Raw genomic sequence first — 25,488 nt, 5'->3', positions numbered from 1 at the left:
TTGAATAAGGCCATGAAGCACGAACACACGGCCCGTCACCCTCCTCAAGCGCCATGACGAAGCCATAGTCCATCAACACATGCTAAACAATTATATGAGAGGAGATGAGTTGTAACAAGGTAAGCATACTGGAAAGTGTGCTTGGATAAAACAAGACATAGCTTAAATAAAGCACCTAGTTTACACCTAGATTTCATGATCCATGTATGTCTTGAACTAAACCTAGCCCACACCTTTCCCACCATACTGACACAAGCTAGTCAAATAACACATTCACCAGACATCTAAAGTATAGGACATAGACATTTAAACACTGATGGCGCTATAGAGAAAGTACCGTAAAGGAATGATAAAAGAAATATTAAAAGTAATAAAAAGCAAAGCTTACCCCTTGTACCTTTTGCATAATGACTTAACTAGTAACAAGTTAACAAAGAGAACTTAAGCTAAACGACCCTAAACCAGATGAGCTACTTATGAACACTTACTAGAACAAACTCATCTATGCGGCAAAATAGTGAGAAGATTTATAAGTAGAGGTGACCAGCCTAACGAGCCTGGTGATAGCTGGTTGTCCAGGAAAAGAATTTCAGTTCAACGTTAAGTAATACTAAAAACCATGATAAGCGTCAACATATATTTAAACGTTAGTCTAAAAAGGTACAGTTTTTTAGAAATGGATACAACCTTAACTAGAGGGTAAAAACAAACAAGATCATAGTTGGCCTAAAAGCAGCCATCAATTAAGAAAGCGTTCAAGCTCAACAACAAAACACATTTCAATTCCAATATTAAGTAAATCAGCTCCTAGCTTTATTACTGGACTAATCTATAAGCCTATAGAAGCAATACTGTTAACATGAGTAACAAGAAATATTTCTTGCACAGGCTTACATCAGCAACTAATAACATACTGATAATTAACAATAAATAAATACAATCCAACACTAAATCATTTATTAAAAACACTGTTAACCCAACACAGGGGTGCACCCAAGGAAAGATTTAAAAAAGTAAAAGGAACTCGGCAAACACAAACCCCACCTGTTTACCAAAAACATCACCTCTAGCAGCACCAGCATTAGAGGCACCGCCTGCCCAGTGACAATCGTTAAATGGCCGCAGTATCCTGACTGTGCAAAGGTAGCATAATCATTTGTTCTCTACATAAGGACTTGTATGAATGGCCACACGAGGGTTTTACTGTCTCTTACTTTTAATCAGTGAAATTGACCTCCCCGTGAAGAGGTGGGGATAACAAAATAAGACGAGAAGACCCTATGGAGCTTCAATTAATCAACCCCCAAACCATAATCCTAAACCACCAAGGAATAACAAAATTTCACATGGGTTGACAATTTCGTTGGGGTGACCTTGGAGCACAAAAAACCCTCTGAGTGATTAAATCCTAGACCTACTAACCAAGGCATAATATCACTTATTGATCCAAAAACTTGATCAATGGAACAAGTTACCCTAGAGATAACAGCGCAATCCTATTCTAGAGTCCATATCGACAGTAGGGTTTACGACCTTGTTGTTGGATCAGGACATCCTAAGGGTGTCACGGCTGTTATGGATTCGTTTGTCTAAAGATTAAAGTCCTACGTGATATGAGATCAGACCGACCAACCGAGCAATCCAGGTCGGTTTCTATCTATTACTCATTTCTCCCAGTATGAGAAATAAGGCCCACTTTAGATAAGCGCCTTCAAAACAATTAATGATCTAATCTCAACCTAATAAGCAAGCACAAACTAACCACCCAAGACCAGGGTTTTGTTGAGTTGGCAGAGCCCGGTAATTGCGTGAAACTTAAACCTTTATATCCAGAGTTTCAAACCCTCTCCCTAACAAAATGTTTATAATTAACACTTTAATGCCTATCATTCCCATCCTCCTAGCCGTAGCATTCCTAACACTAGTAGAACGTAAAGTCCTAGGCTATATACAACTCCGAAAAGGACCAAACGTTGTAGGTCTTCATGGTCTATTCCAACCCTTTGCCGATGCAATCAAACTATTCACTAAGGAGCCCCTACGACCAGCTACATCTTCCACCTCCATATTTATCATCGCACCCATCTTAGCCCTAACCCTATAGCCCTCACAGTATGACTCCCTTTACCCATAACCCCCTCATCAACGTAGACCTGGGAGTATTATTCATACTAGCAATAGCAAGTCTACCATATACTCCATTCTGTGATCTGGCTGGGCCTCCAACTCAAAATATGCATTAATTGGAGCCCCACAAGCAGTAGCACAAACAATCTCAGACAAAGTCACACTAGCAATCATCCTCTTATCAGTGCTCCTAATACACGGGTCCTTCACCCTATCAACCCTAACCACAACATAAGAACAACTATGACTAGTCTACCCTTCATGACCACTGGCCGTAATAGGATTTATTTCTACCCTAGCAGAAACCAACCGAGCCCCTTTTGATTTAACAGAAGGAGACTCCGAACTCGTATCCAGCTTCAGTGTAGAGTACGCAGCAGGCCCCTTCACCATAGTCTTCCTAGAAGAATAGGCCATCATCATTATAATAAATATATTCACAACAGTTCTATTCCTAAGAACATTCCACAACCCCTACACACCAGAACTATACACAATTAACTTCATTATGAAAATACTACTACTAACAACATCCTTCCCATGGATTTGAGCATCCTATCCTCAATTTCGATACGACAAACTAATACACTTACTCCGAAAAAATTTCCTTCTTCTTCGAAGAAATGTCTATTTAGATCTTGGTGCTGCTGATGGTGGTGGTGATGACAACACAGTGGGTGGATCGTTTGACAAGTTGCCCTTTGCTCTTTGGGACCAGGGTGCACTACGAGACCAGTGAAGTTCCCATAAAATTCCAAATGTTGTGTTGGAACAGAGGTTGATTTGAAAAAAACACAAAAAACAACAGAAAAGAAAGAAAGAAAAATGAAACCAGATGGCAGCAATGAGTCAAGGAACTTTGCAGTGTGTCAAGGAGGTGAACCAGCCTGGGGCCAATAGACACAGCCTCTCTGACCCTCAGTTTCTTCTTCATTTGGAGGTGGGGCCGGACAAGATATTTCAGGTCCATCTGGCTCTCCCCAGGTTGTGTTCTAAGGACTTTGGTTCAATAAATATGCACTGATTCACTGAAGCTTCTTTGTGTTGACTGACAGCTCAGCTGGGCTCCGGATGCCTGACTTCCCTTCCCGAGCTCAGGGTTCAAGTCCTCCATTGCTTCTCCTCCTGCCCACGGGGCTCCCATCCAGTCATCTCCCTCAGACTCTGGTGCCCCACAGGCCCCACTGGGACACCTGGGGGAGCCCCTGCACATCTGGCTCGGACTGAGCACAGGTATGTTCCTCCTCCAGCACCTTGGACCCAGGATGGCCAAATGGCACCCAAGGCTGATTAAGCTCAGAGGGCTTGTTTGCAGGTGTGAGAGAGGGTCAGCCATAAACAGAGGGGACAGAGAGAGATAGCCAGACAGCAGACAACCTCACCCAAGCTTCCTTCACATTTCAGCGAGAGTCCTGCATGAGCTTCCAGAATGGTCTTCCTGTGTTTACCCTTGTGGCACTGCCCCTGCCCCCCACCCCATCTATTCCCCACACGGGGCTAGAATAACCCTTAAGAATATCGATCTCAGCCAGCACCTGCTTCCAACTCTTCCACGGTTGCCCATGACTCTTAGCACAGAATCCCAAAGCCTCCCTGCAGCCCAAAGTAGCCTGCTGGAGCCTGGGGTCCCCCGAAGGCACAGCTGGAGGCCAGGCTCACTTGATCTCCGGGAATAGGACTGGGAGGCTGGGGGAAGTTAAACAGGGAAGGAGGGAAGTCCGTACGAGGCCATGTTTTGACCTGGTCATCCATATGGGGGGTTGCATCTGCCAGGACCTTCCCAGGAGCCTTCAAGGAATGGCCTCAGGTTCAGCCTCTCCAGGGAGGAAAGAAGGGAGCGTCTGATTTTTGCTTTCACCCCCACGGGCCTGCTCTCTGGGGCATTGACTCTCTGTGCTGCCATGTGTGGAGTATGTCAGCCCCAGACAGGCTCCCATGTTGGGTGCCCAGGGCAGGAAGCAAGTGACCTAGGAAACGGAAATGATCCCAGGACATCTCCTAAGTCACTCCGCACGTGCTGCAGTGCCTTCTCTGACCTTTTGTACAAACCACCCTCAGAAGACTTCTCTCAGTGCCTCTAACTCCCTCTCAGCCTGTGTTTCCCTGAGGCCTTCAATGGGCCCTGGCCATCCACCTGCCTGACCCCAGAATCATGAGTTCATTCCTTCGTCAATTTGTCCTCAGTTCTTGGAGAATTCCCATTCCTGCACAGACTTGGTCTGGGCAGTGATTCAGGTACTGAGTGATGGAGCCATTCAGTATCCACCACCTTGTCCCCCCAAACCCTTAAAGCTGGACCCCATTGTGCTCACTGTGCCTTTATGCAATTCCACTGTGACCCCTATGTCAGGTGTTGGTTCCAAGCAACAGAAACTGAGACTGGCTAAATGAGCACAAAAGAGGGTCTTTTGGGAGGGAACCAGGGCAGGTCAGAGAATGAAAAGAAGCACGAAATCTGCACAGTTTAGGAAGGACAGGAAGGAGGGCAGGTCCCCTTCCAGGAGCATATGGTCTGCCCCTGAGGCCCCTGCCAGCAGGTGGCTTAGGTCCAAACTCCTGGAATCCCAGTGTCAAATTTCCAGGAGACCGGCGGGTATTGGGTCGGGGGACTGTGTTCTTGGACCAGTAAGTCAGGCTGAAGGATGAGGAAGAAGAATGTGTAATAGGGACACGACCCCTGGGGGGAAAGTGTCAGGTGAAGAGGAACCAGATTTAGTACTTCCTGGGTACCCACGTGCACTCTTCTCAGACAAACAACCCATATACAACAGTAAATGAACTCCCCACTTCCCCTGTTGTAGACAAATACAAATAATCGCCGCCTACTGCATCTTGCGGGCATGTCACGGAGTGGAGGGCCTCAGCACGATGCCGGTGCTTTTCTTGCTCTGTTGGGCTCCTTTCTCAATATTTTGCATATATATTATAAATACGTAGGCAGCAAGGAGGTGCACTAGAGACCACGGCCACCATGAGCATTGCTCCACTGATACAAGTCTTTAACTGGGGATCCCACTCAGTGTTCCTCTTACCTATGGGAAATTTCATTCCTGGGAACCTTGAACCCTTTGATGGTCCTGGTTCAGTAAGGCTGTGAAATTCTCTCTTACCCTTTGTTATTTGCTATGGTCACCCAAGAAGGATTCCTATAAGAGGTCCCTGAGTAGAAGAGATCCCTTGAGTTCTATTCATGTGCCTCCTGCCCTCCTGTGTAGCAACAGTGTGAATTTCTCTTTTTTTTTTTTTTTTTTTTTTTGCGGTACGCGGGCCTCTCACCGCCGCGGCCTCTCCCGCCGCGGAGCACAGGCTCCGGACGCACAGGCCCAGCGGCCACGGCTCACGGGCCCAGCCGCTCCGCGGCACGCGGGATCCTCCCGGACCAGGGCACGAACCCGCGTCCCCCGCATCGGCAGGCGGACTCCCAACCACTGCGCCACCAGGGAAGCCCTGAATTTCTCTTGATAATCAAGGTCCATTACCACATCCAACCCATAACCTCATTGTTATCCACAAATCAAGGAGCATAAGGAATAATATATGGCTACTTGATGAAACCAATTTTTTTTGTCTGCCTTCAGGGACGTATTCCCCTCTTAAATACTAAAACCTCTAGTCCAGAAGGTCCCAGAGACATGGGTATTGAAAACAAAACTTTTGAAATTGGCCTATGATGTGTAATCATGAGATCTATTACCTTCATCTTAACTTCTTCATTCCTAGGTCCATGAAATATAGTTTGGGAGCAAATGCACTAAATACTGGCTGTGGATTCAGAGCATAACACATTTCACGAGACAATAACTCAACTTCTCAAGGTATTTTCTCCCAGCTGATATGGTGCTGAGTCCCCCTCAGGACCGTTCAGTGATATCTCAGGCCATCACTTCTGGGGGTGAAATTCATTAGGCGTCAAGTCAACCTTGATGAGGGACAGTCCATATTGTGTGGTTAAACGTAGCCTCCCTACCAGCAGCCACTTTGTTACAGAGCCCATTTTGAAAGCATTAGGCTGCCTGGGGAAGGATTGTCTTTTAGTCTTTGGGGTTCACAGAACTTCTTTTTTTTGGCTTCTCCGCACGGCTTGCAGGATCTTAGTTCCCCGTCCAGGGGTCGAACCTGCGCCCTTGGCAGTGAAAGAACAGAGTCTAACCACTGGACCACCAGGGAATTCCCTCAGAACTTCTTGAACATGTAAATTTAGCTCTTTCAACAAACTTGAAAAGTTTTCAGCCATTATTTCTTCAAATATTTTTGTCCCACTCCATTTGCTCTTCTCTTCTGGGATCCCAATCCTTCAATTACCCATTACCTTTAGACTTTTTGATATTTTCCTACAGGATCATGAGGATTTATTTTATTTATTTATTTGTTAAAATTTCATTTATTTATTTATTTATTTTTGGCTGTGTTGGGTCGTCGTTTCTGTGCGAGGGCTTTCTCTAGTTGCGGCGAGCGGGGGCCACTCTTCATCACGGTGTGCGGGCCTCTCACTGTTGTGGCCTCTCTTGTCGCGGAGCACAGGCTCCGGACGCGCAGGCTCAGTAGTTTGGGCTCACGGGCCTAGTTGCTCCGCAGCATGTGGGATCCTCCCAGACCAGGGCTCGAACCCGTGTCCCCTGCATTGGCAGGCGGATTCTCAACCACTGCGCCACCAGGGAAGCCCGAGGCTTTATTTTTTTAAACGTTTTTCTCTTGTTTCCTTAGATTGGATATTTTCTTTTAAAAAATCTGTGTTGAAGGTCACTCTTCCTCTGCCATCCCCATTCTGCTATTAAGTGCAAACATTTCATTTTAAAATTTCAGATACTGTATATTCTGTATACTGTATATTCTAAAATTTTCTTTGCTTCCTTTTCTTTCTTTTTTTTTTTTGGTATTTTCTGTTTCTCTGCTGAGATTTCTATCTTTTCATATACATGTATTTTTTCCTTATCTCATCAAGCATAGTTATAATAAATGCCTTTAAATTTTTGTTTATTAATTCCCACATCTGGATCATTTAGGGTTGACCTCTGTTGAATGTCTTTCTTTTTGAGAATGGTTTACATTTTCCTTGTTCTGTGTCAAATAACTTTAAAAAATAACTTGGATGGGCTTCCCTGGTGGTGCAGTGGTTGAGAATCCGCCTGCAGATGCAGGGGACGCGGGTTCGTGCCCCGGTCCGGGAAGATCCCACATGCCGTGCAGCGGCTGGGCCCATGAGCCATGGCCACTGAGCCTGCGTGTCTGGAACCTGTGCTCCACAACGGGAGAGGCCACAACAGTGAGAGGCCCGCATACCACACACACACAAAAAAGGGTTTCCCTGGTGGCGCAGGGGTTGGGAGTCCGCCTGCCGATGCAGGGGACACGGGTTCGTGCCCCGGTCCGGGAGGATCCCGCGTGCCGCGGAGCGGCTGGGCCCGTGAGCCATGGCCGCTGAGCCTGCGCGTCCGGAGCCTGTGCTCCGCGACGGGAGGGGCCACGACAGTGAGAGGCCCGCGTATGGAAAAAAAAAAAAATAATAACCTGGACATTATGAATGTTATGTTGAAGAGACTATGGATTCTTTTACAATATATTCCTCCAAAACCAATTTTTTTTTCCCTTTGGCAGGCAATTCACTGGGTTAGACTTAAATTGCAAATCTCTCTCACCTGTGATGAGAGGCAACTACCATCTCATTTCAGACTTCTTTTAGTCTGCTTAATGCATATATGGTTCAGGATCAGTCAGACACACTGGGGCAGCGATTATGCACAGAATTTGGAGTTTCCCTTCTTTGGCTCTCTCCTTTAACAATTTCTCCTGTCTCTCCAAGAGTCATGGTTGCCCTGGGCTCTGTGCTCTGGTTTTTTCAGGCCAGAAAGATGGCAGGATTTCTGTCAGAGTTTCAGTCATTTCTATGTGTGCCAGACTGCAGCTGCCTTCAAGAGGAAACTGCAAAATAATGGCAAACTCATTCTCTGCCCATCATTTAATCCATGTTTTGACTCCCCTCAAAATCTTCCTGCTTCTGTCCCTTTGCCTGAGCCCTGAAGTAGTTGTTTTGTGCTTTGTCTGGAGTGTGTGGTTGTTCTCTGCAGGAGAGTCTGTTTGTTAGGAGCTTAACTGAAATTATTTCTGAGCCTTAGTTGTTTTGCTGACTTGCTGTGTGACCTTGAACAAGCCACGTCCCTGCCTTTGCCTCCGTTTCCCTACCTACATAATAAAATAATAATTCTGAAGTACATGATAAAAAAGTAAATGAATTGCAAATTGCAGACGGCTCTTCTGATAGAATCATACCCAACCCTCCTTCTGTCCCTCTACAGGCTATCAAGGGTCCAGGATGCCCCATGACATTTATCCTAGGGAAGAGGCCCTTATGGGGAGGGTAAACCTGGACCTCTGTATTCCAGCCCTACTCCTATCCCCTTCCCCTGGGAGGTAAATCAGAACGGTTAAGATCACTGATTTTGATATCAGCCCTGGGTTTCTGTTTTTGTTTTTTTTTTTTTTTTGCATCACGCGGGCCTCTCACTGCTGTGGCCTCTCCCGTTGCGGAGCGCAGGCTCCGGACGCGCAGGCTCAGCGGCCACGGCTCACGGGCCCAGCCGCTCCGCGGCATGTGGGATCCTCCCGGACCGGGGCACGAACCCGTGTCCCCTGCATCGGCAGGCAGACTCTCAACCACTGTGGGTTTCTGTTTTTATTCATATCCTGAGATCTCTGGTAAGTTGCTTCCCTCTCTGAGCCTTGATTTCTTGATTTATAAAATGTGTACTTCCCTCCTGGAGTGGATGTGAAAATTAAGTTTGTAACTGCTTGTAAAGACCTCAGCAGGACTTCCCTGGCGGTCCGGCGGTTAAGACACCATGCTTCCAATTCAGGGGCACGGGTTCAGTCGTTGGTCAGGGAACTAAGGTCCTAGGTGCTGCACGGAGTGGCCAAAAAAAAAAAAAAAAAAGACCTCAGCATCCCAAGCCTTCAACAGTGACTTGCTCCTCTCCACAACCACCAGGCAGGAAACAGGATTTGCTTTCCTCCCTCAGTCCCTTCTGAGTTGAATACTTGCCACCCCCTCAGCTTCCTCTGTTTCCTGAGAAAGGATGTGTAGTCAAGCAGAGATAAGCTGCTGCAGAAAAATTCAGGTTTCCTGTAAACAGGCTACCACAGCCTCTGTGTCCATCCAAGTATCACTCTCCACCAATCCCTGCTTTTTACTTTCGACTTTAATTTAAAATGCAATTCACCTCTGCCCGCTTGAGCCTAGGTTTTGCACAGGACCCTGGGGACATAGATGCACTTGGGAAAGCCACAGTCTAGTCATCAGAGTCCAGTAGAAGGAGACAGACCAGGAAAGAGGACATGTGGCTAGGTTTAAGCACCCTCGGGCACCACTGAAGCACCAAGCTGGTGACAGTCAACCCCGTCGGGGAGGACTCTGGAAGGTTTCTTTAAGGAAATTTTGCTTGCTCTGGGCCTTGGAGGAGGACCTAGATCTTTCCAGATAATGGCAGTGTTCCTGGTAGAGAGAATAGCAAGAGCAAACACCTGGATGCACTCAGGTAGGTAAACGGCATTCAACACAACTATCAGTACAGCTGTTTCTGATCTGACACCCCATGTGTGTTCCTGCACCACAACTAATAGGGCTTATGAGAAAGATGAGCTGGGAAAGACCCCTCCTAACCTATGAAATTTCGCAACTAGCTCATTAACCAGAACAGTAACGATCCTGATAAAAATTCCTCCCTGGTTAAACCTCCACCAACTCGTGTATCTGGTGTCACAGCTCGTCAATGCTTCGCAGACTTAAGTCCTCGGGTTCCTGATCTTTCTTTCCGGATGTAAGTACTGGTGAGTTTTGCTTTTCGTAGAGACTATTTTTGCCAAAATAAAAATCAGATCCTGGGTGTAGCCTTCTGGATTAATCCATCCAGCAAGAAATGACTTCGCAGCTTCCCAATCTGCACTCGCAGCTTCCCAATCTGCACTCACAGCTTCACCGAAGAGTTCAAGTCGTGGAAACCTCAGAGGTTCTGGAGCTGCTCAACCAGCCACGACTTGCACAGAACGGGGCAGCCGGGAGCGATTCAGGTCTGCAGAGGTGACGGGAGGAGAAGGTGGTCCTGTGTGTCCTGCGGATCGTCAGCTTTTGCCAAGTGTTTCTGTTTGATTGTGAGAAGACTGGCCCCAGATTGGTTTCAAAACTTAAATGTGCTGGGAAACCTGCTTTATACCGACATCATTCTACTAGCGGTATTTGAGATGAAAAAAATGAAACAAAACCCAAACAGCAAAAGTCACATACTGTATAACTGAGCACCTCCCGGGCTGTGTGCTGGGGAGGCAGTGGGTTTGGGATTGGAGAAGGAGGGGCAGGTGACAAGGCCAGAGTGGAGAAGTAACTAAGGCCACACAGCCACGAAGTGCCAGGGCCTGTGCAACTGCAGCAGGTCTGAACCTGCTGAATCCAGTCTGAACCTAGTCTGAACAGTGGGTCTGGACCCAGGCTGTCCCCTGAGGTGGCCAGCTGAGGGGTGGGCTGACGTTGAGGGTGGTGCCTGGGGACTTACTTCTGTGTGATCTCAGTTTTCCTTTCAGGTGTATTTTGGATGCTGGAGAGAGGGTGTGGTTATAACTCAGTAACCTGCAGCCTCAGGCTGGGGACTGGGATATACAGAGGTGATAACAGCTAGGCCTCATTGGTCAGTGATCCTGGCGGCGGCGTGGGGACGGGGGAGGAGGAACATGGCCTTCCCTCACCTCATCCTCAAAATAACCTTTTGAAAACAGGATTATTGTCCCCATTTGACAGATGCAGAAACCGAGGCACAGGAAGTTTAGGTAACTGGTCCAAGGTAGCAGAGCCTGCATTCAGACCTCATCTGACTGCTCTTTCCACGTCCCTGTGCCTCTGAAGGGTAAAGGGGGCGGGGGTGATGACTGAGAGCTATCTGGGCATTGTACGGGTTCCCGGACCACTTGGGGCGTGGCCAGCTGACCCCAGAAGGCAGTAGCCATGGGACACGTGCTTCCCCCCAAGCACCAGTATTCCCTAGTAAGGATGGATCCTAATTTACCTACCTATGCCTGAATGTGTGTATTGTAACTGAGTTTCCTCAATTTTTAAAAATGTAGGGACAATGCTGGATTGACAGTTAGCTTTTGGGGGATCGTGGGCCTCTTGAGAAACTGCCCTGCCCGGAGCATTGGGTTTCCCTTTCCTGGCCTCCAGGGAGGGCCAGATCCTCATTGACAAGAAAACATCTGCTCTCCTTGATACAAGGAAGCTGTGAGTCATCCGTGGCAAACAGAGAGCAAAAAAGGTTCCTTTCCTAGCCACTCAGCTCAACACATCCATTTACCTACATTAGTGCATCGGAGCGAACTAGAAACACACAGCAGCTTCTCACCAAGGCCAACGCACCTGACAGGACTGCACCTCTCCCCGAAGATTGCAAAGGATGTGTGAGCAACCTGCTTCTGTCGAGGTATCAATTCTCATGAGGAATATGGAGAATTTGTTTGCTGTTTGGAAATGCTTTTGACCAGTGGGTGTCTCTTCTTTTGCACCCTCTCTTATTACCTGCCAATCCAACATTGAGGGGAAAGATCTTATATTGGGGGACTTCACTTCGTTTGGGAAATCAAGGAAGGCTTCCATGAGGAAGTGGCATTTGAGCTCACATTTGAAGATGAGCAAGGGTTGAGGAGGATGGAAAGGAAAGTGGTGGTAAGAGATTTCAAGGCATAGGCCCCAGACCTGCTAAGGTCAAAAGAAGACCTGAGGTCCAGAATCCGGAAGGTGGCCAGCGTGGGTCAGAAAGGACACTGATGGGGCTACCGTGCTGGCCACTGCAGCTTCCCTGTGCCAGGACTCATGCTGAATCCTCTGCAAGGGCTGCAGTGGGAGATCGGCGACACTGTGAGCACTGGACATTGCCAGCAGCCTCTGAAGGGACGGGAGGTGGCACTGTTGGCACAGACATCGCTGCAGTTGGAACCACACGTCTGCCGCCCCAGGGGACCTAGGAGGACAAAGCCAGCAGAGCAGCTGCTTTTGACGTCAAGCGGTTACAAAAGAGCAGAGCAGGCAGGAGCCCAGAGCTGGTACTGGGAAGGAGCCACGGCGGGGGCAGGATGGTGGCACACCAGAGACACTGCCTGGGGGCTCCCCAAACCCTTAGAAGAATCCGATAGGTCCTGGATCCAGCAAAGCAGGAGGGGCGGAGCTAGAGAAATACTGCTTTGTGACTCTGTTTTGCCCACAAACTGGAGTACCAGGGAAACAGATTACATACAGCTTTAGCATCCGTGAGAGCATGTGGGACTCTCACCTCCTAGCAGGGCTGGCTTGTTTGCTGCCAGATCAGACTGGGCCAGATTCCGCTGGAGTTGGGTCCGGGTGAGAAAGGCACCCAGAGCTCTCTGGCTTCAGTCCCGCCCGTTGACCTGGGGTTGCCCCCCAGTTGGGGCCCATCTCTATATTCCTCCTTCCCCCCGGCTACTGCCTCCCTCTCACTGTCCAGCCGTCCCTCTGGGCAGGGCAGTGCTTCTCAAAAGCATCGTGGTTGTCAGTAGGGCTGTTGGCTGCATTTTTTTGATTTCCTCCCCTGCCTTCCAGACACACGGTAGGATTAGACTTCCTGTCCTCCTTATGGTGGGGCAGGAATGTGTAACCAGTTCTGACCAATGAGTTCTGAAGGCAAATGATATGTGTCATTTCTAAGCCATAGCATTTAATGCTGATTAAAAGACCCTTTTCTTCTACCATGACAACCAGTAATGTTCCAGCAAATGGCTGCTCCCTTATCCTTGGTCCAGGAGGGAACACTATGGGAGCGGAATTGCACCTGACCCACAGTGGACATGTAGTATGAGCAAGAAGGGATGAAGTGAGAGAGTGGCAGGGACATATATACTCTACCAAATGTAAAATAGATGGCTAGTGGGAAGCAGCCCCATAGCACAGGGAGATCAGCTCGGTGCTTTGTGACCACCTAGAGGGGTGGGATAGGGAGGGTGGGAGTGAGGGAGACGCAAGAGGGAAGAGTTATGGGGATGTATATCTGATATATATGTATGGCTGATTCACTTTGTTATAGAGGAGAAGCTAACACAACATTGTAAAGCAATTATACTCCAATGAAGATGTTAAAAAAAGAAAGAAAGAAATGTTGTTGCTGTAAACCACTGAGATTTGAGGGTTGTTTGTTAACTGCAGCATAACCTTAACTATCCTGGCTGATACAAGCAAAACCCCTAGAAATCGTAGCACTATTTGTAAAACACTGTAAAAAGTGCCTATCTTTTATTTTTTACATAAGGTAGAATTATTAGCAGTAATAACGAGTATCATTTATCGAGTGCTTACTATGTGTCAGGCGTTATACTAGGTTCTTTGGCAAATGTTTCCTCTTTAATTCCCACCATGGATTCAGTATTGCCGGCTCATTTAGTATAATTAGTCTTATCGTAGAGGTCAAGGGATGGAGGCTCAGGGAGAATAAAGGTCAAGACCATAGCTAGTAAGTAAGAATCGAGATTCAAATACAGGGTCCTCTGACCCCCAAATCCTCACTCTTTCCACCGCTCAGCTGCTATTACATGTAAAGTAAAACTAGGCCTATCAAGAGAAAAAAAACATGCGTTTAAAAAAGAAATTATCTCAACAGGAAAAACATTAACATCTGCCTTTTTACTAAATTGAACGTGAAAGATGATCTTGACAGGCTGAACAAAGACGCTTGCCCTCTGGTGTGATGTTTGACAAGGGAATCTTTGTTTTCCCCCATGATTGGGTTCTACTGGATAAGCAACAGTGGGCACCAAATGTTGAAGAAAAAATTTAAGGCGATAATTTTGTCCGTCACTCAACACTCGTATGTACAAGGTGGGAAATAGCCTGCATTAAGCATATTTGCAATGGGATGGTCTGAGATCTTGTGGGCCATCAGGGGGACTTTGGGGAAAGTAGACCCAGGCACCCTGCTTGTTCTTGCTATCCTGCATGCCCCAGACACCCTTCCTCTCACCTCTGAGCTGATGATGCTTGAGAACTCAGCTCCACTGTTGCTGCATTGGCAGTCCTCGCTGGCCTGCCACATCACCCCACCGTGATGTACAGAAGTGACCTGCGCCCATGAGGTGGGGTCTCATTCCCTACGCAGGAGCTCCTTGCAGGCAGGAGTGCACTCATTCTTTTTTCTAAATTAAACTCTTTATTTTGATCTGTACCCTTTACCCGGTTTCCCTCAATGGTAACATCTTGCAAAATTTTTAAATGTTGGCAAATAAACATTTAAATGCTATATTTGCAAACACACACACACACACACACACACACACACACACACACACAGATTTAGTACACACCCATCCAGTTCTCCAGTTTAGCCTTTGGGGCTAAAGGCTGCTAACTGTATTTTGTTGTACAAAATGCTACTTATTTTGCCTCCTCTTTGATGTCACAGCCAGGATATTGACATTGATGGAGTCAAGGTATAGAGTCTCTCCATCACCCGGAGGATCCCTCATGTTGGCCTTTTATAGCCACGCCTACTTCTGTCTCACCTCCATCTCTCCCTAGTCCTTGGCGTTACCAGTCTATTCTTCATGTCTATAATTTTGTCCTTTCGAGGATGTTATATAAATGGAATCATGCAGTATGAGACTTTACGGGGTTGCCTTTGTACACAGCATAATTCTCTGGAGAGCCACCCAGGTTGCTGCATCTACCAACCATCCCTTCCCTTTCGTTGCTGAGTAGTAGTCCATGGTATGGATGTACCGTTGTTTGTTTAACCTCTCACTTGTTGAAGCCCTTGTTCATTGTTAAATCACAGCGTCTCATAGACAGATACTTGCACGCAAGGAAAGTCCCAAAGAGCAGCATTAGTTGTGATTAAGAGCCTGGTCTCTAGAGTTTGACTCCTGGTTCCAGACCTCACCATCCATGTGAGTTTGACCAAATTACTTGAGCTCTGCCTGCCTCAGTTTTCTCATCTGTAAAATAGGAATAATGGTAGTGTGCTCATCTTACACAGTTATTAAAATTAAATAAATCAATACTTGTTTTGTGCTTAGCCCATAGCCTTACTGATGGGATGAACCCAATTAAAAATTAATAATATAATACAATAATTAATAATAAATAGTCACTGAACTGAGTTGAAAAACCTGGAATAAGAAAATTCAAACTTGCAGAATGTTTAGATTAGGAAGTGGTGGCATACTGTAAAAGGAATTATTCTTTTTTCCTAGAACCATCGCAGAGCTTCCACAGACTCTCTGAGGTAGAAATATTTTAAAACAATCAAGTAGAACCCATTGGCAATACCGTGTCCTTTTGAATGCCATCCACAGCCTCTCCCTGGACAAAGGTGAGTTGATATACTCGAGCAATATTTATTGTGCTCCTACAGTATGCATGCCATGCACTGATCTAGGTGCCAAGAACGCAGCATTGAATAAAACAGACAACCCCTGTCCTTATGACAGGTAATAATGTAAAAGAGGAAGCCCTTCTCCACCTCACCATGGATTGGGAGGCATGGACGTGATTTACTCAGAAAGAGGGAGAAAAGCCACACAGTGGGTAGACCCAGGAGAATGTGGATGTGCCCTCTTGCTTTAGCTTTAAAGAAATAAAATTGGTTCTCACCTCCCTGGCTTGCTCAGGTGTGGTCTGCTTGCAGGCAGGGGGATGCACTTTTTTAAAACATCTGGTCCTCTCCCCACCCCCACCCCACATACTCCCTGCTTCATCATGTGACTGGGGGACACTGCGCTGCTGTCACAAAAGGTAACTGGACCTGGGCTCCGGAACAGCTTTGCTCTTATCGCCTCCTCCTGTGCCCAAGCCCAGCGATCGGTGGGAGAACTGCAGTCCAGCTGCAGTCCGGCCACGGGTTCCTCCCAAGAGCCGTTAACTGGCCCATGACCTTGGCCTCATTAGCTCGGTGCTCTCCACCTGAGCTGCCTGGATCCGGGCCAGCCAGGGAAATTAACTCAGACCCACAGGCCCCTGGGAGAGGTGTCAGGCAAAAATAGACCAGAGAAAGCCAGAGAATCCTTGAGCAGGAGGACCCGTGGAGGTCATCGGCTCCAGCATCGTCCTAGCTCTACAGATGGAGGCTGAGGGCAGGGAGGGGAAGGGGCCCGGCCAAGGTCATCCTGAAGTTCGTGCAGAGCTGGAGAGAGAATGGGGGTCACCTGACTCCCAAAGTCACGTTCTTCCCTCACCTGTGCCTCCCATCAGGCTGTGGCCAGGGAGGGATGGAAGGAACCAACGGCCAATAAGAATTACAGATAATGAAACAATTCATCAGAGGCCATTTGTTGGTTCTGGTAGGGGTGTCAATTGCACAGAAAGAGTAAGAAGAACAGCGAACGCCTACTTGCTCCACTGGGCCCTCTCCCCCAAAGGAATCTGTGTTTACAATTCCTCATGGATCCTTACAGGAGATAACCCATGCATATACAAGCACGCACACGTGTGTGTGTGTGTATGTGTGTGTACCCATGTATGTTGAGCAATAGCCTTGCAAGTATGGCATTAGAGCATCCTACTTCACACAGGTTCTGTACCTTGTCTCACCCAGTTCATAACCTATCTGAACATCCTTTTTATCATCTGGTTCAGGTGTACCCCCTTCTTTTTAATGACAACATGGTATTCCATTCTATGGATGGGCCGTAATGTGTCTAACCAGACCCCAAGAGTAGATGGTTACAGCATGTGGGCGTGGTTCAGCGTAGCTGAAATGGAGAAAGTTATAGGAAATCAGGTCACAAAAACAGGTTGTGGGAAAATTGCCATGGGCTTGATTATCAGCTATGCAGCTTCATGCAAATGATAAATTTCACTCATGTATTGAGTATCAGCTGTTTGCCTCATTATCTGTAAGCCTTACAGTGACTTGCTTGGGTAGGTTGCCATTAGAATCCCATTTACAGTGAAGCCCAGAGATGAAGTTAGTTCCCCCAGGTCACATGACCAGTAGGGCCAAGGAGTGTGGCCCAGAGCCCATGTTCTGTGCCCACATGCTGTGGGAGGTCTGGGCTTCCTTCTGTTCGGAGTGATGAGCCCCCTGCTGCTACTGCCTTCTCTAAAGGCCCCTTCTCGGTGATCAGATCCTTCTCTCCCAGCAGCATTGCGCCAGGGCCGGGAGCTCCAAGCAGCATGGATGAGCTTAGACCCAGGGCACAGTGGGAGACTCTTGTTAAGACCAAGGCCTGTTAGTCCAGGCAGTGCCAAGCTGGGGCAGGGGCAGGAGCAGGGGCAGGCAGTAGAGGGCTGGGGTCTCTGCTCAGACCCCAGTCATTGTCCAGCCTGACTCCTGGCCATGTCTGGAAAGCAGCTCAATTCACCAACTATCTTGAGTGTCTAAGAGGCCACTGTGGAGTCACCATGGTTACTGAAACTATATTCCCTCCTGTATGGGTCTTCCATTCTTCACTAAGGTCCTCCTCCCTCCCTGCAGCCTCACCTAGGGACCACCTCTGGCTTAGTCAAACCTACTGTCTTTGTGTGGGGTGGGAAGATTCCTCCATTAGCTTTTGCATCAGGACCACTTCTGATGATTTATACCTCTCCTCCCACAGCTCGTTGCTGGAGCCCTGTGTTTCAGCCTGCCCTGGCTTGGTTTCTCCAGCGTGAGACTATTTCCCAGCACATCCGCAAACAAGGGGTGAGTACACAAAGAAAAAAATAAAAATAGATCCCTACCTCACACCGTATCAAAATCAGTTCCAGATGTATGTGAAAGGCAAAACTTTAAGACTTTTAGAAGAAAAATACATAATATTTCTATGACCTTGGGGCAGGGAAGGATTTCTGAAGACATAAAAAGCACAACTCATTCAAGAAAAAAGATCAGTAAATTTGACTACATAAAAATTCATCAAAAGATGAATTTCCCACCATAAAGGGAGGGGGAAAAACAAACTAATAGCAAACTAGATGAAGATATTTTCAACACCTAAGTGACATAGGATTAATACCTAGAATATATAAGGCATTACTCAGATCATTAAGAAAAAGACCAACTAATGGAAAGACAGACAAAAGGCATGAACAGGCATTCAGAGACAATGGCCAATAAACATCACTGGAAAGTGGGAAACATCCTAACCATGATATGACCCTGTACTGCCTGGGCCTTGTCTCTCACTGCTGCCCCCTGGTGGCTGTCATGGACCTGGAGATGGATTTACTGAAAAAAGTTTCAGCACTGGGAGGGCATGCCTCCGAGATGGTCCACACCCCATTCCCTTCCTGGAATGTTGAGATGAACAGCAGCCCAGCCCCTCAGGCTTTTATTCCACTCCTGTTCTTTGTTGCCTGGACTCAGCTTTCCTGGCTTCCTAAGTCAGCTCTTGCTTTTTCCCCCAAATTTTCATTTGGAAAAAAGAACACTTGGGTTACAACCATCATTAGTTAACATTTGTTATTAATTATCATTAATTTTATTATTGTCATTAATATTTTTGCTGAATCATTTGAGAGTACATCATAGGCATTTTGACCTTCTGGCCCTTAATGTTTCCATGTGTGTTTCCTAGGAAGATAGATGTTCTCTTGGGTAACTCAAATGCTGTTATCCAATTCAGGAGATTTTACATTATGTGATAATATTACATAATGTCAAGAGTTGCTTGATTTAGTAAATTAACTTTACAGTACACCAAGTTAAATGTGGATTTCACATAAACAACAAATAATTTTAAGTATGTCCCAACATATTACATGGGATATATTTCTAACGGCCAAAACAGTCACAGGCCAGCCCAGATTCAGGGAGAGGGGGAAAGAAATCCTACTTCTGAATGGGAGAGGCAGGAAGTACACACAGGGCAGGGAGGAATCTATCCCACCCCGTGTGAAGTCATTTGTTTTGATAGCCATGTGTTCTAATCACTTACTATGGAATACATGGTGTATATACACTATGTTACCCTCCTAAAAACGGAAACATCCTGAATTTGGAAGCGCATTTGGCCCCTAATGTGCCAAGGGCTTTAGACAAAAGGTTATAGGTCCACATTATTATCCCCAGTTTACAAATTAGGAAATGGAGGATCAGATTAGAAAAAAAAAAAGAGGTAAAGTGAGTTGCTCAACATTAGTTAACTTTTGGGACTTTAAGAGGAATGTCTCATTAGCATCATTCATATCACAGTACCTAGCAGGGAATCTAGTAGCCAAGTAATAGATTAGTGAATGACTTCAGATTAAGTGTCACCCAGCTGGAAGGTAGCAGAGCCAGAACTTAGATCCAGGTCTCAGACTCCAGGTCCAGTGCTCTTTCCACCCCAATGCCTCTGCAGTGTCCAGAATCAGCTGACGGCCCACCTGGCTAGGTTTGTGTGCCCCCTCTGACGAGCCTCTGATTGGCTCAATTTGTACCTGAATGGGCGGGGCAGTGAGCATCCTCCTGGGAGGCAACCTTCAAGACCAGAAAGGAACATCATGTATCAGCCTCCATCGAGGACCAGCATGATCAACTGGAAGTTAAACCTGTCTAAGGGTAGTGAAAGAAAGCACTCTCCCTTTCCAAGACGACCCGCAGAGATAGCTCTACTCTTGTCTTGCCCCAAACCAGAGCCTCGGATACCCAGTGTGGTAGCAGCTGCCACCTTGTGGTGAAGTTTATAAAGACATCCTCAAGGAAAATCGTACCTTTGATAACTAGTTTTGTTATTGCCACAGTGATGAGGATGAGGATGATCTTGACGATTAGATATCATTTATTTGCACTCCTACAGCGTTACAATTCGTAGGATACATTCCTTCATTTAATCCTTGCAATTGTCTTTTTTCTGCTGGGAAATGACCCGTCTCTCATCTTGGAAAGGTGAGCAAGTGTCCCCACTGCATGGGGGCGTCTGCGCGCAGACCTCATGCAAAGTAGCTCCAGCTTCCAGAGAGGAGGAGAAAGCAAGCAGCCAGGCTTCAGTTGGCAACTGAGTGTGATCTAATCTAGGGAGGTTTGAAGAAAATGCTTTGCGGTTGCCTTCCTCGACCCCATGCAGGCTGTGCCCCAGCCCTGGGTGTGCCAGGCGGGGATGGGGGTAGGATGTACCAGCTTTAGTCCGACGTTTAAATCCCCCTAGACCCCTTACCATTGCCTTGGGCAAGTCATTTCCCTTTCTGAGCTTCCATTTTCCATCTTTAATTCTGTAGCCTTTAGTTTTCTCATCTGTAAATGTAAATAACACTATCTGTTTGAGAGGGTTATTTTGAGGATTAATATCTGAATAGAAATGGTTAAATATGTTAAGTGAAAGAAGTCGGTTATGAAATAACATGATCTCAGGGAATTCCCTAGCAGTCCAGTGGTTAAGACCCTGTGCTTTGGGGACTTCCCTGGCGGCGCAGGTGTTAAGAGTGCGCCTGCCAATTCAGGGGACACGGGTTCGAGGCCTGGTCTGGGAAGATCCCACATGCCTTGGAGCAACTAAGTTCGTGCACCACAACTACTGAGCCTGCGCTCTAGAACCCGCATGCCACAACTATTGAAGCCGGCGCACCTAGAGCCCGTGCTCCACAACAAGAGAAGCCACCGCAATGAGAATCCCGCGCGCCACAACGAAGAGTAGCCCCTGCTCATCGCAACTAGAGAAAGCCCGCCCGCAGCAACAAAGACCCAACGCAGCCAAAAATTAAACAAAACAAAACAAAACAAAAAAACTCTGTGCTTTCACTGCTGTGAGCATGGGTTCGATCCCTGGTCAGGGTACTAAGATCCCACAAGCCACGCAGTGCAGCCAAAAAATAATTTTTTTAATAAAAATAAAATAAAAAACAAAATAACATGATCTTGATTTTATTAAAAATAAATATACATGTGTATTTCAAATGTTACTGCCCAGAAAAAAAACCTAAATCACGTATAACAGGTTCAGGGAAACAGTGGAGGCTGGTGGTGAAAAGCAAACTCTGGAACAGACAGGGTGTAAATCCCAGGTCCTCCCCTTCCTAGCTGCGCGGATGTAAGTCAATCACCTAACTTCTCTGCCTTTCAGTTTTCACAACTGGGACTTGGCAATAATAATAAATCCATACCTACTGAATATGGTTGCTGAGGAAATATGTGTAACACACACAATGCCCAACACACAGTAGGCCCTCAATGAGGGACATGCTAGTACTGCTGTCTGTGGGCTGTGCTCATGGATGGTTTTCAGACTTTTATTAGGCTTTTGTGGAGTTTCCCGAAGTTTCTACATCGATTACTTATTACTTCCACATCTCTGCGGGAGAAATGTTATACAAACAACGGAATATGGCAAGTGCAGGGCACAAAGTGACCTCTTGAGAAATGGGTGCCCTGCCCCACATCTCTCCCGGCAAGCTCCTTCCCTCCCTGATGTCCTGTGAGAAGGGCACCGAGGGTCTCACCTGGGGTCATTACAGCAAGTCATGGACATTCGTAGGGCCAGAGAGAAGGCTACCGGCAGAGAAAGCAGTTAGGGGCAAGCGAGGACGCATGAGGGATACAAATGTGGGGAAAGCTGACTGCATGTCACGCTGTGTCCTCAGGGAGCTGTGTTTGGGGGGCTTTCTGCCTCCGTGGTCACCAGGGAAACGAGCTGAAGAGAACTGGGTGGAATCTGGCAGGTGGGGCTATGATTGCTCAGTGTAAAATGGATTCAATTCTGGTGCTGTTTGAAAATGTGCTCAATAAGATGTTGGAAAAATTATTAGCAAGGTGTTGAGTGAGGGGAGAGGGAGAGAGGACAAGAGTGAACAGGGTCTGAGGGTGACCACAGAGATGATCCATGAACTCAGGCCTTTCGCACCGTTTAGAGCCGCAAAGTCATTTGGATGTCACAGAAGCCATCCTTCTTGCTTTCCAGGTGAGGAAACCTCCGTTGGCTGAAGATCACCCAGCCAGGACCAGTGGCCATGCTCCTGTCAAGTACCAAGCTGCCGAGTGTTTTGGATAAAAGCACCCGAGGATTTTTCCCAAGGCTGCCTCCTCATGCAGGAAGTTCTGTAGGCCTCTGACTCAGCCAGATCGGAAAAGCCTGGGGCAGGCGGGGCTGAGAGTGCCATGGTGGGGAGTCGGGTGCTCAAAAAGCGTAAAACGGGCGGCTGGCCACAAGGGATGGGCCAGCCCTGTTCTGAACAAGCCTGATGTGTGGAAACCATCCTTGCAGAGGGGTTTATTAGAAAGCCTCTCCAGAAACACTTGAGCCAGTTTTTGCCAGAATTGTCGTATTCTAGCCCATCACATTCTCAGAAGCCCCCTCCCTGGCCAAACCACAACGCATTATGAAAATAACCCAGTGCGAAGTAACAGTCAGAGAGCCAGGCACCAGAGCCCTGCGCACACCCAGCTTCCACCTCCGCTCTGCTTCTGATGAGCCAGTGACGTCAGACATGACACTTCGATTCTCAGCTCTTCACTGCCCTCATCTTTCAAATGGCGAATTACCCCACCAGCCTTTGGGGACACGAACTAAGATAATACATACAACAGGCTTGCTGCGGTGTCTTACATGTGGAAAGCACACAGTAAACGATACAAAATGTTGCTGTTTTTGTTGGGGTAGGGTGTTGTTTATTTTATTTGTGAATTCTTAATGACTCACCCACTTAACAGCTTTCCCATGGGGTAAGTAACATCCTCTCTAAAACTCAGCTTCCTCCTCTGGAAAATAAGTAACTCCCAGCTCAGAGGTTGTTGTGAGAACTTGGGGTTAATGATGTAAAAAGCCTGGCTCATAGCCAGAGAGGGCAGATTGCTGGCTACCAGGTCCTATCCTGCACCCAGGGCAGACATTACTAATTGAGCCTGGAGGCTGCCTTGGCATTCTTATCGATGCATGAGTGAAGTTGAGGGTGGAGATGAATTCTATTTGCCATTCTTAACATGTGCTCAATGAATTTCAATGCCCATGATCCTTCTCTATCACCTTTCCTTCCCAAATAACTAACCTCCAGGGGCTGACCTGGTTTGGTGAGTGTAGGGTCCCATTAATTATATCAGGCTCCAAAGACATGTTGACTGTGTCCCCTACTGTCTAGAAATTCTTGGGTTTCCCAGAAAAAAATGTTCTAGCTAGGAAAAGGCCTAGGGAAAAGGCCAGAGTTTCCCATAAATGTAGGTATGGGGATTCAGGTTCCAGGGGATCTGAGTCCCTCCTGTCCACAGTCAGTGACTGAAATTTCCCCTTCAAAGCTTTATACCGGGACCTTTACACATTTTGAAAATGAAAACACCCCAGGAAGAATAACTCCATAAGCTCTTTCAATTCTTTATTATGTTATCAGGAGCTGAGACCTGACTTTGAAAGGCCCGAGTATACCAAGGATTAGGGTAAACTGTGAGGAATGGCATTAGTTCTGAAAATAAAATTTGACTATAAACATTCTAGGACAAGTGCTGAACACTAAGGCAGGAAGAACTGAGTTCAAATCCAAATCAGACCACAATTAGCTGTGTGACCTTGGCCAAGTCACCTAACCTCTCTGAGTTCAAATTTTCTTCTATGTATTGAGATGATAATAATATTCACTATTTTTTTTATTATTAAAGCTCTCTCCTCCTTACTTTTAAACCCACTATCAAATAAGATAATGGACAGAAAAGTGCTTCATAGTAAATTTCCCACTGGGGATTGGGTGGTTTATTACAAAGACTCAGTTATGACAGAAATCCAACTCCCAGTAGCTGCAGCTGTATAAAGGAACTTATTGGCTCATGTAATTAAAAACCAGAGATGGAATGACTTCAGGCTTAGCTGGATCCAGAAGATGAAACCGTATTTTCCTGGCTGTCTCACCATCTCTCATCTCTGCTTCACTCTAGGCTGACCTAATTTTCTCCCACTGCATATAGTGTTTTCATGTGGCCGGGGAAGATAGCCACCAACTGAAATAAATAAATTTCCTTCCAGATTAACAACTCCAGGGCAAAAGAGAGCTTCTCCACCCACACATACATCATCATATCAATCCCAGGGATTTGGGTCATGGGCCCCCTTGGATCAACCACTCTTGTTGGGAAACGGGATACAATGGTTGATCCAGTCTGAGTTATTTATCTACCTCATAACTAGGGGTTGGTAGGGTGGGTGAATTTTATGACTGACAGCCCCATGAGACCTACATGTCTCGGGGAGGGGAAGGGGGTGTAAAGTTTTTGGACAGTCAAAAACCAGAGCTGGCCAGGCTGTGTCTCTGCTTGCAGAAGTCCCAAGCTGCCTCATGAGAAAGGTAATGTCAGGGACTTCCCTGGCAGTCCAGTGGTTAAGACTCCCCCTTCCAATGTAGGGGGTGCGGGTTTGATCCCTGGTCGGGGTGTTAAGATTCCCATATGCCTCGCGGCCAAAAAACCAAAACGTAAAACAGAAGCAATATTGTAACAAATTCAAGAAAGACTTTTAAAAAATAGAAGAAAAGAAAGATAATGTCAAATGAGCTAGGGCTGCAGCATGGTCCTTCAAACAGTTCCGGAATAATAAACGCTGTGTCTGCTGTTTGTCATGTTTTCTGGATGCCTGCCACATTTTCAACACCTTGCTCTACTTGAGAAATTTCCAGCCTTATGAGCCCCATCTCTCCATGGTGGGACCCAGAAATGTTGGCTTCCCAGCCTTCCTTGCAGCTAAGGTGCCGGCACGTGACCCAGTTTCACCAATCAGTCTCACCCGGGGAGATGAGGGGAAGGGAGTGAGAGCTTGAGGAAGGATGCTCTGTGTGGCGAGTGGTTCCAGACGCTCAGCTTTAGGGAGAAATCCTGGTGCAGAAATGTCCTCGAGGAGCTGCAGTGGTGGTGTTTTGCTCATCCAGCTGTTTCTATGGCCATTTAAGGGCATCCATCCTGGAAGCTTAGCCTTGAGCCAGGTCCGTCAGCCCCTCACCCAATTTTTTTTTTTTTCTCTTTCAGCCATTTCTTTTAATTTACAGTTTGTGTTGAATGCAAATCAATTCCATAACATGAGAAGTTACTCTGAATCAAAGCATAAACACACAAACACAATATACAATCCAAAATAGCTGTATAGCATTCAGGTATAAAACAAAAGGGAATGTTCACACACAGTAGCTTGAGATTTGTTGGATATGGTTGTTCCAGTGTAGGTTTCTAAAGATGGAAAAAATATGACTTTGGTTATCAAGACTACTGTGGCCATATTAGATTCTGGAACACCTAAGCGTCAGTGTGTGACCATGCGAACAAAAGACTTAAGGGAGTGCCTATCTTTAAGCAGGTTTCTGTGCATCAGGCAGTTGTGAAAAGATTTATTTTCCAAAATCAAGCCCACTTTAGGCTTAGGACCAAGTTCTGACTATCTAAAAAGATTGAATGAAAACAGAAAATGTTCCAAATGTGGCTATTCTGATTCAGTTTAAAGAGAAGTATTTACAGAAAAGAGTGT

At 46.6% G+C, this 25,488-nt stretch overlaps 1 long non-coding RNA gene across 2 annotated transcripts; it reads left to right on the top strand.

Annotated features, from left to right (window-relative positions):
• The first annotated feature begins 9,324 nt into the window (after positions 1-9,324).
• LOC136792295 (uncharacterized) lies at positions 9,325-24,587 on the top strand. 2 transcript variants are annotated; one of them, XR_010835923.1, is made up of 4 exons: positions 9,325-9,656; positions 15,358-15,476; positions 17,701-17,786; positions 21,958-24,587. It is a non-coding gene; the product is annotated as an uncharacterized lncRNA (long non-coding RNA). The 2 variants fall into 2 exon arrangements; XR_010835922.1 differs by lacking the exon at positions 9,325-9,656 and adding an exon at positions 11,083-11,585.
• The last annotated feature ends 901 nt before the right edge of the window (positions 24,588-25,488 follow it).

This window comes from Kogia breviceps, chromosome 12 (genome assembly GCF_026419965.1).
Source record: "Kogia breviceps isolate mKogBre1 chromosome 12, mKogBre1 haplotype 1, whole genome shotgun sequence".
Lineage (NCBI taxonomy): Eukaryota > Metazoa > Chordata > Mammalia > Artiodactyla > Physeteridae > Kogia > Kogia breviceps.
Note: the sequence above shows the minus strand (reverse complement) of the source record. Positions and strands in the feature narration are given on the sequence as shown.